Consider the following 16,208-nt stretch of genomic DNA (forward strand, 5'->3'; position numbering starts at 1 on the left):
AAAATCATTTACAGAATTCTTAGACTCATCAGTAACTTATTGTGTTAAATATATATATATATATATATATATATATATATATATATATATATATTTCTTTTTCTTTTTTTTTGGCCACGCTGCACAACTTGCGGGATCTTACTTCCCCGACCAGAGATTGAACCCAGGACCCCAGCATTGGAAGCATGGAGACCTAACCACTGGATCATCAGGGAATTCCCTAAATATTTTTTCTTTTTTTTTTTTAATTTTTATTTATTTATTTATTTTTGGCTGTGTTGGGTCTTCGTTTCTGTGCGAGGGCTTTCTCTAGTTGTGGCGAGCAGGGGCCACTCTTCATCGTGGTGCGCGGGCCTCTCACACTCACGGCCTCTCTTGTTGCGGAGCACGGGCTCCAGACGCGCAGGCTCAGTAGTTGTGGCTCACAGGCCTAGTTGCTCCGCGGCATGTGGGATCTTCCCAGACGGGGGCTCAAACTCGTGTCCCCTGCATTGGCAGGCAGATTCTCAACCACTGCGCCACCAGGGAAGCCCCTAAATATTTTCTTAACAGCAAATAATTAACTACAACTCCGATGATACTGGACCAGTGGTTCTCAAAGTGTGGTCCCTGGACCAGAGCATCAGCATCACCTGGGAACTCATTAGAAGTGCAGATTCTTGGCTCCCATCCCAGACCTACCTAATCAGACACTCTGCAGGAGAGGGGCCCAACAGTCTGCTCTAACAAGCCCTCTGGGTGATCGGATTTGATTCATGGTAAAGTTTGAAAATCTCTGAGCTGGATTATTTGACATTTAAATAAAAAAGGGATCCTACCGAGAACAGTTCCTATCCTCCCGTTCAAGAAAAGACTCACTGTTCTTTGGCCACTGGAACAAGTAACCAGGAGTCCCGAGGACAGCTTCCTCTGGTCAGTACACACGCTTCTGAGGGCCAATCAGCAACAGCCTTGCTCCGGTGGCCAAGCTGCCTTCGCTAAAGGTCACTTAATGCCTGAATACTCCCGCTGTGAAGAGTCGTCTAATCCCCAGCCCCACACTTCCCAAATACTCCACAGGAGATCCGCAGCCTGCCGTGTTCACTGCCTTGCAAACGATGAATCCAGCTTTTTGCTTCAGATATAGAGTAGAGGCCTCTTCCTTCGGCACCCCATGCAGAAAATTGGATTTAGTCCGAGATGACAGCCGCTGACACCTACGGGGGAAGAGGGCATCGTAAATGCATAAAGTGGGCCAGGTGTGAGGCAGTACTGAGTAAAGAAGGGGTGACATGGAAAGGCAGTCACATTTTTATGACACGTACACCAAAACCGCCCCTTCTTTTTTTTTTTTTTTTTTTTTTTGCGGTACGCGGGCCTCTCACTGTTGTGGCCTCTCCCGTTGCGGAGCACAGGCTCCGGACGTGCAGGCTCAGCGGCCATGGCTCACGGGCGCAGCCGCTCCGCGGCATGTGGGATCTTCCCAGACCGGGGCGCGAACCCGTGTCCCCCGCATCGGCAGGCCACCAGGGAAGCCCCACCCCCTTCTTTTTTTATACAAGAGGTGATCGAGGTAAAGGGAGATGCCCAAGAACAATTGATTTAGTGGCAGTTTATTTATTTTTCAAGAAAATGTGTTATTTTATTAATGCAAGCTTAAGAGCAATTATATAATATTATTTTTTTAACGTTTTAAAAAAACTTTTATTGGAGTATAGTTGCTTTACAATGTTGTGTTAGTTTCTTCTGTACAGCAATGTGAATCAGCTATACGTACATCTGTATCCCCTCTTTTTTGGATTTCCTTCCCATTTAGGTCATCACAGAGCACTGAGTAGAGTTCCCTGTGCTACATGGTAAGTTCTCATTAGTTTTCTACTTTATACATTAGTGGCAGTTCAAATACAGTTCAAATACATTCCCACACTGCTGTACTTTCTATACTTTTGGAAAGAACATTTCATGGCATTACAAAAAAATGTCAAATGTGTTTATTATGTTGCCACTGAAACCATGAGGTGTCCAGGTTCTGGCTAAGGGTATTAGCAATAAAAACAAAACAAAACCCTTCCTCTTGGCTGTCTAGGAATTTCATGGAGTATTTAAATACCATTTCGCTCATATGTATTTATTATTTCCCATGCCAGGAGTTTCTCTTTGAGAGTACAGTATAAATCTCAGTGGAGAAATGTTATTTATCCATTAATGCATCTATTGAGCATCTACTGAGTCTCTCATTGTGCCAGGCTGGGGACAGAGAGATGGGTAAGATGCATCTCTGTGCCACAAAGCTCACAGCCAGAGGTGGGGAGGAGGAGGAAGGGAGGGGCGCAAACACACACAGTGCCGTAAACACACACAGTGCCGTGATTTTACAACAGAATTCTCTACAAGCTTCCATGAGAACTCAGGATGGGGGAGAGCAGAAGAAGTATCCCAATGGCAGCAACATTTGAGTCTTGTTTTAAAATAAATTATTTCTTTTATTTATTTTTGGCTGCACTGGATCTTTGTTGCTGCGCACGGGCTTTCTCTAGTTGCGGCGAGCGTGCGGGCTTCTCATTGCGGTGGCTTCCCTTGTTGCGGAGCACGGGCTCTAGGTGCGCGGGCTCCACCAGCTGCTGCACGCGGGCTCAGTAGTTGTGGCTTATGGGGTCTAGAGCGCAGGCTCAGTAGTTGTGGAGCACGGGCTTAGCTGCTCCACGGCATGTGGGATCTTCCCGGACCAGGGCTCGGACCTGTGTCCCCTGCATTGGCAGGAGGATTCTTAACCACTGCAGCACAAGGAAGGTCCCATAAACGACTATAGTTCTGATCCACTGGCATTTACACTCCAGCGGTATCAGGACAATAGGTAATAAACAAAAAATAAAAGAAAAAAAATAAAAGGAAGATAAATCAGGGTAAGGGGATGGGCTAGAGAGTGATGGTGATGGAGACTATAGGAAAGATGGGAAAGACCTTTCTGAGTGTGTGAGTTTTGAGCAGAGACCTGAATAAAGTCAGGGATGGGGTCATGCAGATAGTTGAAGAGGCATCATTTCAGACAGAAGAAACAGCAAGTATCAACACAATATATTTAATGCGTTGGGGAAGCAGCAAGACGCCGAAGGGGTCTAGAGTCAAGCAAGCAAGATGTCTAGTGACTGTGGTTGCAGTGGCAGCAGATGGGCCCTTGCCCATCACGTCTCCAGATTTTGCTCCGAGTGAGAAGTAAATTGGAGGGTTTTGAGTAGAGAAGGATCATGTTTTGACATCCGTGTTGGAAGGAAAACCCTAGTCATAATTCCTTTGTAATGCTTCTTTTTTTTAAAAAATTATGATAAAATTTACCATCTTAACCACTTTAAAGTGCACAGTTTAGTAGTGTTCAGAGTGTATTCACACCGTTGTGCAACCAATACCCAGAACTTCTTCATCTTGCAAAAAGGAAACTCTACCTCTGTTCAACGACGGCTCCCTGTCCCCCCAGCCCCTAGCAACCACCATTCTACTTTCTACGCTATGAATTTGACTACGTACTTCATTAAAGAGGAGGCGTATAGGGACTTCCCTGGCGGTCCAGTGGTTAGGACTCTGTGCTTGCACTGCAGGGGGCCTGGGTTCGATCCCTGGTCAGGGAACTAAGATCCTGCAAGCCGTGCGGTATGGCCCCCCCCCCCCCCGCCCAAAAAGGAGGCATATAGTATTTGTCTTTTTGTGACTGGCTTATTTCTTTTAGCATAATGTCCTCAAGTTTCATCCAAGTCAGGATCTCGTCTCTTTTTTAAGGCTGAATAATATTCTATTGTATGGATATACCACATTTTGTTTATCTCCTCATCAGTTGATGGACGCTTGGGACCTTCTGGCTATTGTGAATAATGCTGCAATCAATATGAGTGTACAAATATCTCTTCAGTACCCTGCTTTCAATTCCTTTGGCTATAGACCCAGAAGTGGGATTGCTGGATCAGATCGTAGTTCTATTTTTAATTTTTTCACAAATGCCATATTGTTTTCCATGGTGCTTACATCATTTTACATTCTCACCAATAGTGTACAATCTCTCCACAGCCTCGCTAACACTTGTGATTTTCTAATTTTGTTTTGTTGTGTTTATAGTGGCTATCCTAATGGGTGTGAAGGAATATTTCATTGAGGTTTTGATTTGTATTTCTCTAACGATTAGTGATGTTGAGCATCTCTGCATGTGCTTGTTGGCCAGTTGTGTATCTTTGGAGAAACGAGCGATGCTTCTGTGACCTGCCAGGACACTGTCTAATATCAAGGCAGTTTAGAGCCCTCACTGCAGCAATTCTTCAGTAACATCTACTAAGCTCACAAATGCTTGGTGTGATTGGCCCATGATATATTCTCTTCCGGAGCAGGCAACTTCCAAAGGAAGAACTAGAAATGCTCACATCAAAGTGTTTAACTAGAAGCAATGAAAACTAAAAGTACAATGAAATATACTATTTTTCTACTACTTTGGCAATGGGTTAAAAAAAACAAAAAAGAATACCAGGTATTAAAGAGGATTCAGGGAAAGAGGCCCACTCACGTGTGGATTGTTGGAATGGAGACTGGTCTAACTTTTCTAGAGGGTAAGTTGGCTTTAAGTTGATGCAGGAACTTCCCTGGTGGCCCAGTGGTTAAGAATCTGCCTGCCAATGCAGGGGACACAGGTTCAAGCCCTGGTCCGGGAAGATCCCAAATGCTGCAGAGAAACTAAGCCGGCGAGCCATAACTACTGAGCCCACATGCTGCAACTACTGAAGTCCGTGCGCCTAGAGCCCGTGCTCCGCAACATGAGAAGCCACCGCAATGAGAAGCCTGTGCGCCACAACAAAGAGTAGCCCCTGCTCGCCACAACTAGAGAAAGCCCACGTGCAGCAACGAAGACCGAACGCAGCCAAAAATAAAACAAATAAGCTGATGCAAACTTAAATTTATCCAGAAGAAATAACGAGAGAGAAGTGCAAAGGTGTTCAAAATCATAGCCTTATTTAGAATACTGAAACCAGTATTAGGGGATTGATTATATAAATTATGTCCATATTAGGAAACAGTTTAAAGATAATGTTGAAGGAGATTTAAGACTTGGGGAAATGTTTATGGTATATGATTAAGTGAAAAAAGGCTTATTATTATATATGGCATAATTTTTTTGCCATTTAAAAATTTATTCACTTTTTTCCTAGGTAGCACATTTACTTGGTTCAAAAATGAAAAAGCACAAAAACATACACAAGGAAAAGTCTATTTCTTATTCCTGTCTGTTCCATCATCCTACAGCCCCACCAAAACCATCACCAGCAACAGACAGGAAATCATGTTATTGGTTTCTTGTATAGCATTCTAGATGATTTCTTATGCATCTCTAAGTAAATGCAAATATATATCCTTTTTCCTTTCCCCTTTTGGACAAACGGCAGCTTCGTATATACATTGATTTACACTTTGATTTTTCATTTTAATACATAAAACTGATCTTTATTCTTTAAAAAAAAAATAGCTGCATAGTATTCTATTATGTGAAGGTAACATACGTTAGTTAGCCCTACCGATAGGCATTTAGGCTTTTCTAATTTTTTGTGGTTACAAATAGGGCTGCAATGAATAACCCTGCACATGTCATTTCACACATGGTGCAACACTATCTATAGGATAAATTCCTGTAAGTGGAACCGCTGAGTCAAATATTATGTACATTCTCAAAAGTCTTCGCAGACTGCCCTCAGAGGTTGTACCAAATGGAAATTTCACCAGCAAGGTATGAGGCAAGGCTCTGTTCTCCAACCTCACGCCATCCCCTAACAAAGGTGGTATCAGCAAATGTTTGGATTTTTGCCAATCTGATAGGGGTTTCAGTGTAACATTAGTTTGCATTTCTTTGTTTATGGGCAAAGTTGAGCCTCTTTTCAAATGTTTATGAACTATTTGGGTCTCTTTTTCCATGAACTGCATGTATGAATATATCATTTTAATTAAAAATCCTCATCTGGGGAATTCCCTGGTGGTCCAATAGTTAGGACTGGGCTCTTCCACTGCTCTGGCCCGGGTTCAATCCCTGGTCGGGAAATTAAGATCCTGCAAACCACGCGGCACAGCCAAAAAAAATGCTCTATCTGTGTATTCATTTATTTATCATGTAAACGCTTCCTACACACCAACTCTCTGTTGGACATTATAGGCGCTACTGTAGGTAAAGCGGTGAACTTGGGAGACTCTAACCCCTGCTCTCCCAAAGTGTGCGAGCTGGTGGAAGAGAAGGATTTTGAGCTAAACATTGAACTACTTATGGAATACTTACATACATGTACATATCTGTGCATCTGTATATGTAATTTATACATGGAAAAATACTTGGTTATACACTATGAGTTAACAGAGATGATCTTGAGTAGAAGTGATATGTTTCCTTTGTGATTTTCTATATTTTCTGAGCTTTTTGTAATGTACATACATTATGTTTGCAGTTAGTTGATTTCTCCTTTGTTCATTTTCTGAATTTTCGAAGTTCTTTTTTTGTTTTTGCAAAGAACACGTATGATTTTTGCATTTAGGAAAAAGAACAAAGTGATATGAAAACTTCATGTACAGGCACACAGGTTTACATGTATTTTAGACAGAAAAAACACAGGAAAGAATGTTCTTTCTGTATGGTAATGAGGACACGGCAGAGAAAGATGTAGAAATCTATTTTCAGAGCTCCTAAGTGGCTGGCCAGTGTTCTAGGACTTCCTGTCCCAAGTTCCAGTGCAGACCTCCACTCACCAGAAAAACTGAGGACTTGTCTCTCCTCAGCTGGGCAACCTCATCGGCATCCAACAAAACAGGAACTGAGCAGTTATGAGTCTTGGAAATCTGGCCCCAGGGCCCATGGCTGGGAATTTCCCTTTTCGGATGCCAGCTTCAGGCTTGGTGTCCAAGGGCGACCCCTCTTGGTGGAATTGAAGTATGCCCATTATTTGCGAGCTGCTATTAGGATTGGCATCCCCGAGGTTTTATTTTTTTGCGGGGTCTGCTGGAAGCCTTAAAGCCAACGGCCACTCGCTCCTTACCCCAGCTGCTTCCCAACTTTCCATGCCCCTCCTTGCCCCAGGTTTGCCTGCTGTTTGCCTGGGAAAACCAAGTCTGGGGCTTGAAGGACGAAGCCACAGTTGTGGCCAGCTTTTAAACATCATGCAGGCAGGCTGCTATAGGGGCAGGGGGCTGGCTTTGCCGGCCAGAGCGTAGAGTGCGGTGACCCTTGCTCTAAGTGACAGACTTGGATCCTGCCAGCCGACTGAAAACACCAGACTTGGGCAGCTTACGGGAGCAGCGAGCAGGTAGGCCATTCTACTACAAGAATGTGGTTGAGGGGGGCAGCAGCTCACCTGAGGAAGACAGGCTATTTCCTCTCTATCTAGAGATTCTGCCCCAAACCAGAAAACCCCATGCGGCCTTTCTTGACCAGCTCCGGTGTCTGCATGTATAAGAGTAAGACCTCGGCATGAGGAAAGTATGGGTAGTAATTATGCCAGGCTCACGTTGCCAACATTCATCCAAAAAAAGAACTACCCACATACCCCGTCCATCACCGAGTGCTGAGTGGAAGTGCTGAATGGAGCTCTGCCTGAAGAATCTGTTTTTAGACAAGCAGAGCCTGTTTGTAATTCATCAGCATCGCTCATTTTCCCCGGGGCACTGGTCTGTGATAAAGAAAGCTGGACACCAAGGAACGTGCTGGGCATTTCTGTGCTTTGAGAAAACATGACTAAGCACTTCTCAGAGCCCGTCAGCAGACAAGAATCCTTCTTTACTATTTCATCTCTCAGACGCCTGTGGTGCAGGCTTCTCTCCAGAGACCTCATTCCCTGCAGGCCCCAAATCTACTCTCTCCTGATGGGAGAGAGGAGAATCCCACCTATTCCTCTCATTGCTCTAAGCAAGGCTAATTCAAGGCTGACCCTTCTCCACCTGTACCGAAAGCTCAGCATCCTCCACATGCTTGTGGGTCCTGGAATCTGGGGGGTTCTCTTAAGAAAGAAATCAGGAATTAGGGTACAGCGTGGGGCACTTGGGTGGGTTCCTTCTAAATTTGCTGGAAAGGAAAGGCTGGGGAGGGAAACCTACCATAGGACCCAGCTCATTACCTCCCAAGAAGTCAAGAAACAGAATCCCGATAACAGACCTAGTGACAGTCAAGGTCAGCTTCCTGAGAAAGGCCCGGAGAGAGAATGCATTGCTTCCCTAGCTTAGCCAGGTAAGCAAGGCTTCTGTCCCAATGCAGAAAACATGGACACAGAGTCCAGCAGCTTCTGTCTGACTATGGCCCCAACGCCCAGACATGGATTCACGAAGCGGCGTGTGCTGCCTAGAATGACGACTGTCCCTGCCGGGTTAGTTCTCACATGGCACTGGCTGGAAGGGAGAAAGGAATATATCTCCTAGGAGGGCTCCATCTAAACAGGTGAGGGACTGAGTTGTAAGCTCGAAAAAAATGGGAGGGAATACAAGAAACAGAGAAGGAGAGTAGAGGACTCCAAGTCACAGAGTGAGTCAGTGGCGGAGTTGAGAGGAGACTCCACGTGCCCCAGGGACCTGCTATGTGCTCGTTCCCCTAGTACTGCTTCCCCGGGCAGGGGAATATGTAGAGCAGTCATGCCTTCTTGCCCTGACCCTTGAGGACCTCAGTCTGTCCAGTTAGAGAGGTACAGAGCCCTCTCCCACGTACGGGAAGGATTCTAACTTACTGAAGACCTGCCGTGTGCTAGGTACCTGTACTATTGTGACCTCACTTAAATCCTACCAGTCAGTGAGGAAGCATCAGAGAACGCATTTTCCTGATGAGGAAACTGATGTCCAGGGAGGTTAAGACCCACGTGGGCAGTCACATACCTGGCGTGTCTGACTCTGGTTTCAACCCAAGGCCCCACGCCTTTTCCTCTCGGAGGGAATGCTAGGTCCTAGACCAGGATCTCTTTCTACAGCCACTGTCTCCTTACCAAATGCAAGCTCGTGTACCCCACGCACAGTGAGGCCAAACCAACCGAAATGTGGGAATTTGGAGCAGAGAAATGTTTATTGCAGGGCTATGTAAGGAGACAGGTGGCTTGTGCCCCCCCAAACCCAGAACTCCCCAAAGGGTTTCAGCAAAGCATTTTTAAAGGCAAGGTGAGGGAGGGGCGTGGTTGGTTATTGCAAACTTCTTGGTGTAGGAATCCTTTGCTCCTGCAGCTGTCCACCTAGGTCAGGTCACGATGTTCCTGTAAATCTCCAACAAGACGACTGTTATTCTCTGTTCTGCAACTTTGTATCTCTTTATGCATGAAAAAGTGTCATACTCTTAAAGGTCAGAGGTTTATCACGGGCTATCCTGTATATTTCAGGCTACAGGCAACAATGTTAACTCGAAGCAAAAGCAATAGAATACACAGGTTAAAGTAAAAGAAACAGATCTAATATTGGGTCAGATTTGTTCTTCCCTATTACACCCCAAGTTAAAAAAAGATTCTCAGGCTTAATAACCCTGAACCTTATCTCCCCCGCGATTCTGCTCCAGACGCGGGACTTCCTCCTCCATAGCCTCTCCTACCCCTGGACGCGAGTGGGGTTTTAACCCTGCGCACCCGCCACTCTAAGCCCTCTGAGTCCGGAGAACAGGCTCTGGGCGGCCCACTGCGGCTGCTCCATCCGAGTCCTGGGCTCCAGCGCCCTCACCCGGCTGCTGCCGCTGGACTTCGCGCGCCCGGGTTCCGCAGGCTCGGGTCTGCGTCTCCCAGAGCGGCCGCCAGAGCCCGCCCGGGTCCGGCCGGGGCGCGGGGCCCCCGCCCCACTTGGGCAGGGAGGGAGCTTCAGCGGGGGGCGGGTCGGTGGCGCGCGGGCGTCAGGGGCCCCGGGGAGGAGTCAGCCCGGCGCGGCCAGCTGAAGCGGCAGCTCGCTATAAAAGCCGCCGCTCTGGCCGGCGGCTGGGGAGCGCGGGCGAGCGCAGCGCGTTGCAACCCGGCTGAGCCTGGCGAGCGCAAGCGGCGCGGCGGGCGTCGGCGGCGGGGCGCTCGGGGCCGGAGGAGCTGAGCGTGGTCAGGGGCTGAGCCCCGCTTTCCCAGACGAACTACCACTCCGCTTGCCTACGTCCCGGGAGATCGCAGGGCCCGTCAGTGTGCCCCCGACCGCTCCGGCCGCTGCGCTTCTGGCCCGCGAGGCGTGCCACTGTCTTGGCTACCGACCGGGAGGTAAGAGGGCCGGGCTCGGCGCGCCAGGGCTGCGCGTACTGCCCAGCCTCAGAGGGGAGGGCAGACTGGGGGTTCAGCGCCTCCACCAGTGATAGGGAAAACGTTACCCGTCATTGGCTTCTGTTTGTCCACTCAGTGCTGTGCGGTCCGCCTCTGTCTGTCTGTCCACGTGTCTGTTGAGGGGCACACGTCCTTGTCTCTGTCCGCTGTGGGATTTCTCTGAGGTCGTGTGAGCCTTTGGAAGCAGCAGGTGCCAGGGGCTCCAGTGTCCCCGGAGCGCATCCAGCCGGGGGCAGATACCCGTTTTCCTTAGAGTTCCCCCGTTCTGAATGTCTCGGGGGGGCTTGCGCCCCAAACAGTGTCTTGCCGAGGAGGGACTGCTCCGAGGGTCAGGTCGCGGAGTCCAGCCCATAAGGAGCCGTCTCACACTGTGCATGAGTGGGCATGCATCTGGCAACAGGTCTGCGCCCTGCTGCTCGGCCTTCAGCACGGTCTTCCTTCTGGTGTTTCCCTCCGCCTCCCGCTGCCTACACGCTCGCGCACTCCCCGACGGCGCTAGGCACCCAGCATCGCTCTGGCACGCGACGGGTGGAGGCAATTGAATATTAGATGACACGAGGGCCCCTACTGCTGTTTAGGCTGAGAGCCCCAACCTGCCATCGCTGCAAGAGGGTTCGGCGGTCCCTGGCAAGGGTCGTCAGCTCCAAGAAAGGTCATATTAGGTTGGGAAGAAAGTCAGGGACCTGGTGGAGCGCAGGCCAGGGCCGTGGCCAGGTGTCCAGCTCGCCGCTCTGGGAACCAGGGCCAGAGACATTCTGGAATGGACCCGGCCGGACGCATGTGCTCTTGAGAAAGGAGCTCAGTGCGCCGAGGTCCTCCGCCGCAGACTCGCTGACCGCGTTCTCAGAGACGGCCGCCGTTCCCCAAGGGTCCAACACTACTGCCGTCCCCGGCGCGCCGCCAGGAGCCGGATCTGAGGTCCTGAGTCCTGCTTCATGCAGCCAACGCTGCCCACAGGTGAGAACTCCCTTTTTAAACTAACCTTTTGATGTGTGAGCCAGTGCCTGGCTGCAGCCTGGGAGCGAGTCTCTCTCTCCATTCCGGCGGTCTGGAGCGTTATCCCGGGCGCGCCCGGGGGCGGGAGCCGGCGGCTCTGCGTGCCCAGGCGCGGAGCCACCATGGACAGCTCCCAGCCGCTTCCTCCACTCCCGGCCTGTGGCCCTGGGTCTCCCGGGGAAGTCGCGCGGCTTTCCTCCCAGACTCAGAGTAAGGGCACGGGGCAGGAGGAGAGGGACCAGTAGTCTGCGGGAACCCTCGGTGTCCGGTCCCAAGGCGACGTGAGCCACTCAAAAGGAAGATAAAGGGAGCCTGCGTGGTTTGTGATCGGCTGCTAGGTCAGCCTGCAGCTGAGCTCTGTACAGGACCTCCGGGATGGTGAGGCTGGTGCGCTTCTCTGGCTTTTCAGCAGCCCCACGGGGCCCTCCGAGGTGTTATGACTGTGCGACGCCTGAGCGTTCGACTGAGGCAGTGACATAATGCCAGACCTAATTAGGGACCTCCCTCAGTTTTCTGCACACGATATAGGGTCATGTTCCGTTTCATTAAATTATTTAGTAAATATGGTACTGGGAGGCGATATTAGTTTCACAGTTACGGTGACAGAATGGAGAAGAATCAGACAGAACACCTGCATAGAGAATGAGTTTGGATGCATGTGCAAAAAGCAGCTATGCTGTTTTCCGATCCTAATCATTTCCTCCCAGGTCCGTAACACTTTTAAAGAAGCTTCCATTGGTTCCTCTTTAGCCCAGTAGAGGGTTTTTCGACTTGGTTGCTTGGAAACAGGGTGGAGAGAACCTGTAGGGGTTAATCTGAGTAAATTAAACGTCTCCCTCCTCTGATAAGAAATGACGTTGGCTAAGGCTCTTCATTTTGTCATTTTCACCTACACAGAAGATGTATCTTCCTTCATTTTAAAATTGCAAGAAATTCAGAAGATCTGCTTCTGTTTGTGACTGGCGAAGGCCCGTGGAGAGTAAAAACAATTAAGCATCTTTATTTATTTTGGGAGCAGCATGTGTGACTTCTCGAAAGTCACTTAAGTTCTGTGTCTGTTTCCCCATCTGTAAACTGGGGACAACACAATCTACCTTGCAGAGCTGCTGATGAGAATTAAGTAGCACCGTGTAAAGCACGTATACCGGTGCTGAGCACAGAGAAATCTCTTGAAATGGTAGCGATTGTAGGGATATTTTAAAGACGGTTGTGCACTGCTTTTGACTTACGTTCACCAGCCCTCTATTCTCTTTCCTAACCTAGTAATTGTTTGATGGGGACTCCAGCTCCACTTCATATTCATGTTCGAGAACTTGTTGATGGACTTGATGAAAGTGCTGAAGTTGATCACAATGCAAACAAACAAAACCAAACCCAAACAAACAAAACTTGTTCACCAAAGAGAAATGGAAGAATTTTTGCATGAAACAAATCAGTTGCCTGTTTTTCCCACCTGTATCACCTGGAGAAAAGATAAAGTAAGTAATTTTCAAAATCTTATCACAGCCCTCTGGTTGAAATGATCGATTCTTCCTGATTCTTCTCTCAAAAGAATGCAGGATCTTCCGAGGGGCCTTTTTGTCCTCTTGAAGGTGAAGTTCCCTCGGGTACTGATGGAGATTGGCGTCCACAGCCCCATTTCTGGATTCCTGCAGGGTGAAGTGAGGGGTTGCTGCACTAGGGCAGCACCTGGGCTAGGAAACCCCTGAGTGGTCGTTACCGGGCAGGAAGCGCATTCCCCTGTGCTTGAGCCTTGCTTGGCTGTGAGACCCTGACCAAGGCACGCACTCGCTCTGCCTGGTGCATTGCCACTTACTTGTTCTCAGATAGATCTGAAAATTTCCTCCAGCTCCACCTTCGGGGGTCTGTCTGGTAGAAATTCCTAATATGTGACACACCACAGAAGTTTGGATAATGGAGTTGTAGTGGGTCCAATCTTACAGTTAGACTTTTTTTTTTTCCCCACAAAATGTATGTGTGTATGTGTGCGTGTCTGTGTGTGTGTGTTTCTGCCAGTTTCACGTTCTGGGGCTCTTATATTTTCTATATTTTTTTTCTTTAGTAGATCAGAAGTAATCTTAGCTCCCTCCATCTGAAAGGAGTGGAACTGAAGGATGCAGTCCACAGATGCTGAGAATCTTTCTGTGACTTTTGTCTACCCGGTAATGTGAACGGAACAGGAGGACATGGGCCCTGGCTGACCTTTAAGTCCCGGTTCTCTTCTCTGGACTCCCATGCAGTTCCGGTTTCCAGCACACAAGACTTTCTGGTAGGAGAACTATTGAACTACAGAACACTTTTGGAGTATAGGGGCCAGAGAGGGGAGGGACTGGTGTGAGAGGCAGAAAGGGGCTCTTCACAGATCGTGTGGCATTCTGCCTGTTGCAGCAGTGTCTGTGTGTCTGGGACGGACGGATCAAATGGCAAGAGTGGCATTCAGTGGGGAAGGCCGGCGGGATGACAGGGGTGAATTCAGTTACTCTCAGCCTCCTTTGAAGCCCGCCGCTTAAGTGACCCCCTTTTAGTACCTTCTGTGGTATTGACAGAGGAGCACAATTTGATAGGATAAAAACATTTTGCACTTGTAGTTATAAATCAAAAGAGAAATACAAGCATGTGTGTTGGGTTCCTAAAAGGAACAAAGTTGTGCTTATGGGTTGCATTCACAAGAGCCTATATCCGTGATCAATCTAGGCTACGTCTCTCATTCCACACGACGGCAGATGCCCAGATGGATCATCTCATCCGAGTAATGCATCAGTTATCTCCTTTTCCTTGGCTTTTATCATTACGTGGAGGCGATTCAGTTTCCTCTGAACAGGGAACAGGGGAGGATCGCATCCTTACTCTCCTATCTGGTTAGGTTAGTAGGAGTTTAGGATGGTAATGGGTCGGAAGGAGACTTCTCAGTACCGAGTTCCCTTTTATTGTTTCGCCAGCTGATAGCTGGGCCCTGAGCCTCCTTTCCCAAAGGCCTGGCATGTGGATATTGCGTTAAATTGGCTAGGGCTCCGGTGCCTCTCATAGTGACTCTCATTATCTGCACTTCCAGGGGCCATCCTAGTCTCTCTGGTAGGTTCCCTATCCTTCTTTTTCCTGTCTGCTTTGATGCGAGGCTTCCTTCAAACCTGGCTCTTCAGAAGAGAGGCTGCACGCAGAGAAATGTCATCAAATATACATTTGCTTTCTGCTCAGTTCCCTCGGTGCCGGGAAGCACACTCCCCCACCCGGAGGGAGAGGACCTGCTGCTCTCCCCTGCTCCTGTTATTTTCCAGGGCCCCTCTCTAGGCTCAGCTCGGTTCCAGACATCCGAATCCATCCTTCCCTTCCCACCCCCTGCAGGTGTGGGAGCCTTCGGTAGGGGAGGGTGCGTGGGGCGCACAGGCAGCCGGCCTCCCCCGCTGGCGCTTACTCAGAACAGGTTTCCTCCCTCTAGCTCCGGACAGCCTGGCTCCTTGCATGGGGATATTGCTGAGGCATTATCTTTGAATCTTCTGCGAGGACAGCCACATGATAGATCGAACTCAGGTTTAAAGTGCTTTGACCAGACAACTGCTTTTGAAAACCCTGTGTGTTTCTTTCCCTCAGCTGTCCATAAAAGAGCTTAGCCACGAGGCATTTTGTGTTACAGGGAAGGCACGTCTAGAAACTGGTCCTTCCGGCATGTGAAGTATCTGTGCCAGACTTCTGCCTCTCCTGTTTCTAGACATCACTGGAGGAGGGGGCAGGAGGGCTGCAGACTTCCCCAGGAAGCTGGGGACCTTTTCTGGGGTCAGGAGTTCATGCTGTTGGCCTGAGACTTTCTGGCTATAAGGCATGGACCCAGCCCATGGGACTGAGGAAAGTACAGTGGGCAGGACTTTTCAGACTTTCATAGGCAAACAGATCACAGGGGCGCTTGTTAAAATGCAAGTTCTGATCAGGTCGATCTGGGGTGGAGCCTGAGCATCTGCATTTCTCACAAGCTCCCAGGTGATGCTGCTGGTCTGTGGAGCTCCCTTTGGGTCGCCAGGGCTTACATCACTGCTGACCTTCTGTGATGCCAACTCAACTCTTTTTGGTATAATTTAAGTCCATTTCTGATGTCCGAGTAGATGGGGCCCAGCTGGCCTGTGTCCTCCTAATGACCTTCTAACGACCCTTCAAATTCTTGGAGATAATTATTGTCACTCCTAAGCTGTCTTATCAGTAGACTAAATATCTTGAACCCCTTTGAGTTTCCCCTTTTCCTGGTCATAATAAATTTTCCAAAGCTCTCTGGACCGAGTTACTTTTAAGTGCAGGACCATTGTGCAAATGGTAATTTCTCTTTGCCTGGCAGAGGCATTTGAATGTAATTTTGGTGGTATTAAGAGATCACTTGGGGAATTTCATCTCACTCTGGTTCCAGACACTGAGAATGCCTGTTTACATTTAAACAACTTCACTTGACTCTAAAGATCACAACTTTTTTTTTTTGGAACCTGAAAATGAAATTCAAGGCTCAATTGTCTTCCTCAGCTGCCCTCCCTGTAGCCTTCCTGTGGGGATGAGCTGGTAATCAGCGATGCCCCCTGCAGCCCAAGATGCAAGGGTGCAGTCGCACTGAGTCACCCACTGCCGCATCTGGAAGCAGGGAAGAAATTGAGTACAAGGTTTTGAGCTTCTTCTACGGGGCAGGCCCTGTGTTAGCCACTGGGGAGACAGAGCTGAATAAATGGTCTCTGTCCTCCAGAGCTAACAGTCCCACGGGGGGAGCAGACATCAGTGTCAGCAGTTGCCAGGCAGTGTGACCGAGGCGAGGACAGATGGGTCAGGAGGTGTGGTGGGCAGGGGGCCTGCCGGGGGAAGGCAAAGCCAGGGGACATCCCAGGAAGCTTCCCTGAGAAGGGGCATGAGAAGAGGTGCGTCTAGAAGGATTAGCAGTTTACAGGGATTTTTCTGGTGAAACCAATGTGGGGAGTGGAGTTCAGAAGGCATTCTACACAGAGAGGG

At 48.8% G+C, this 16,208-nt stretch overlaps 1 protein-coding gene and 1 long non-coding RNA gene across 6 annotated transcripts in view; one reads left to right on the top strand and one right to left on the bottom strand.

The window, feature by feature from the left end:
• Nucleotides 1-475: 475 nt before the first annotated feature.
• Nucleotides 476-9,799, bottom strand: LOC113610894 (uncharacterized). The gene is made up of 3 exons (XR_003429282.1): nucleotides 7,533-9,799; nucleotides 6,739-6,902; nucleotides 476-1,196 (listed from the first exon to the last, which is right to left on the bottom strand). It is a non-coding gene; the product is annotated as an uncharacterized LOC113610894 (long non-coding RNA).
• A 162-nt stretch (nucleotides 9,800-9,961) lies between these two features.
• Nucleotides 9,962-16,208, top strand: part of CEMIP (cell migration inducing hyaluronidase 1) — a 163,477-nt gene continuing 157,230 nt past the window's right edge. For 3 of the 5 annotated variants that reach the window (XM_027089411.1, XM_027089405.1, XM_027089406.1), the window contains exons 1-3: nucleotides 10,981-11,195; nucleotides 12,498-12,712; nucleotides 13,297-13,503. The gene's annotated coding sequence lies outside the window, so the exon portion shown is untranslated. Of the gene's footprint in view, nucleotides 10,179-10,980; nucleotides 11,196-12,497; nucleotides 12,713-13,296; nucleotides 13,504-16,208 lie in introns of those variants that run through there. The other 2 variants (XM_027089408.1, XM_027089407.1) reach the window with 1 other exon arrangement.

Source organism: Aethalodelphis obliquidens, unplaced genomic scaffold, assembly GCF_003676395.1.
Source record: "Aethalodelphis obliquidens isolate GAN/ISIS:26980383/991018 unplaced genomic scaffold, ASM367639v1 scaffold65, whole genome shotgun sequence".
Taxonomy (NCBI): domain Eukaryota; kingdom Metazoa; phylum Chordata; class Mammalia; order Artiodactyla; family Delphinidae; genus Aethalodelphis; species Aethalodelphis obliquidens.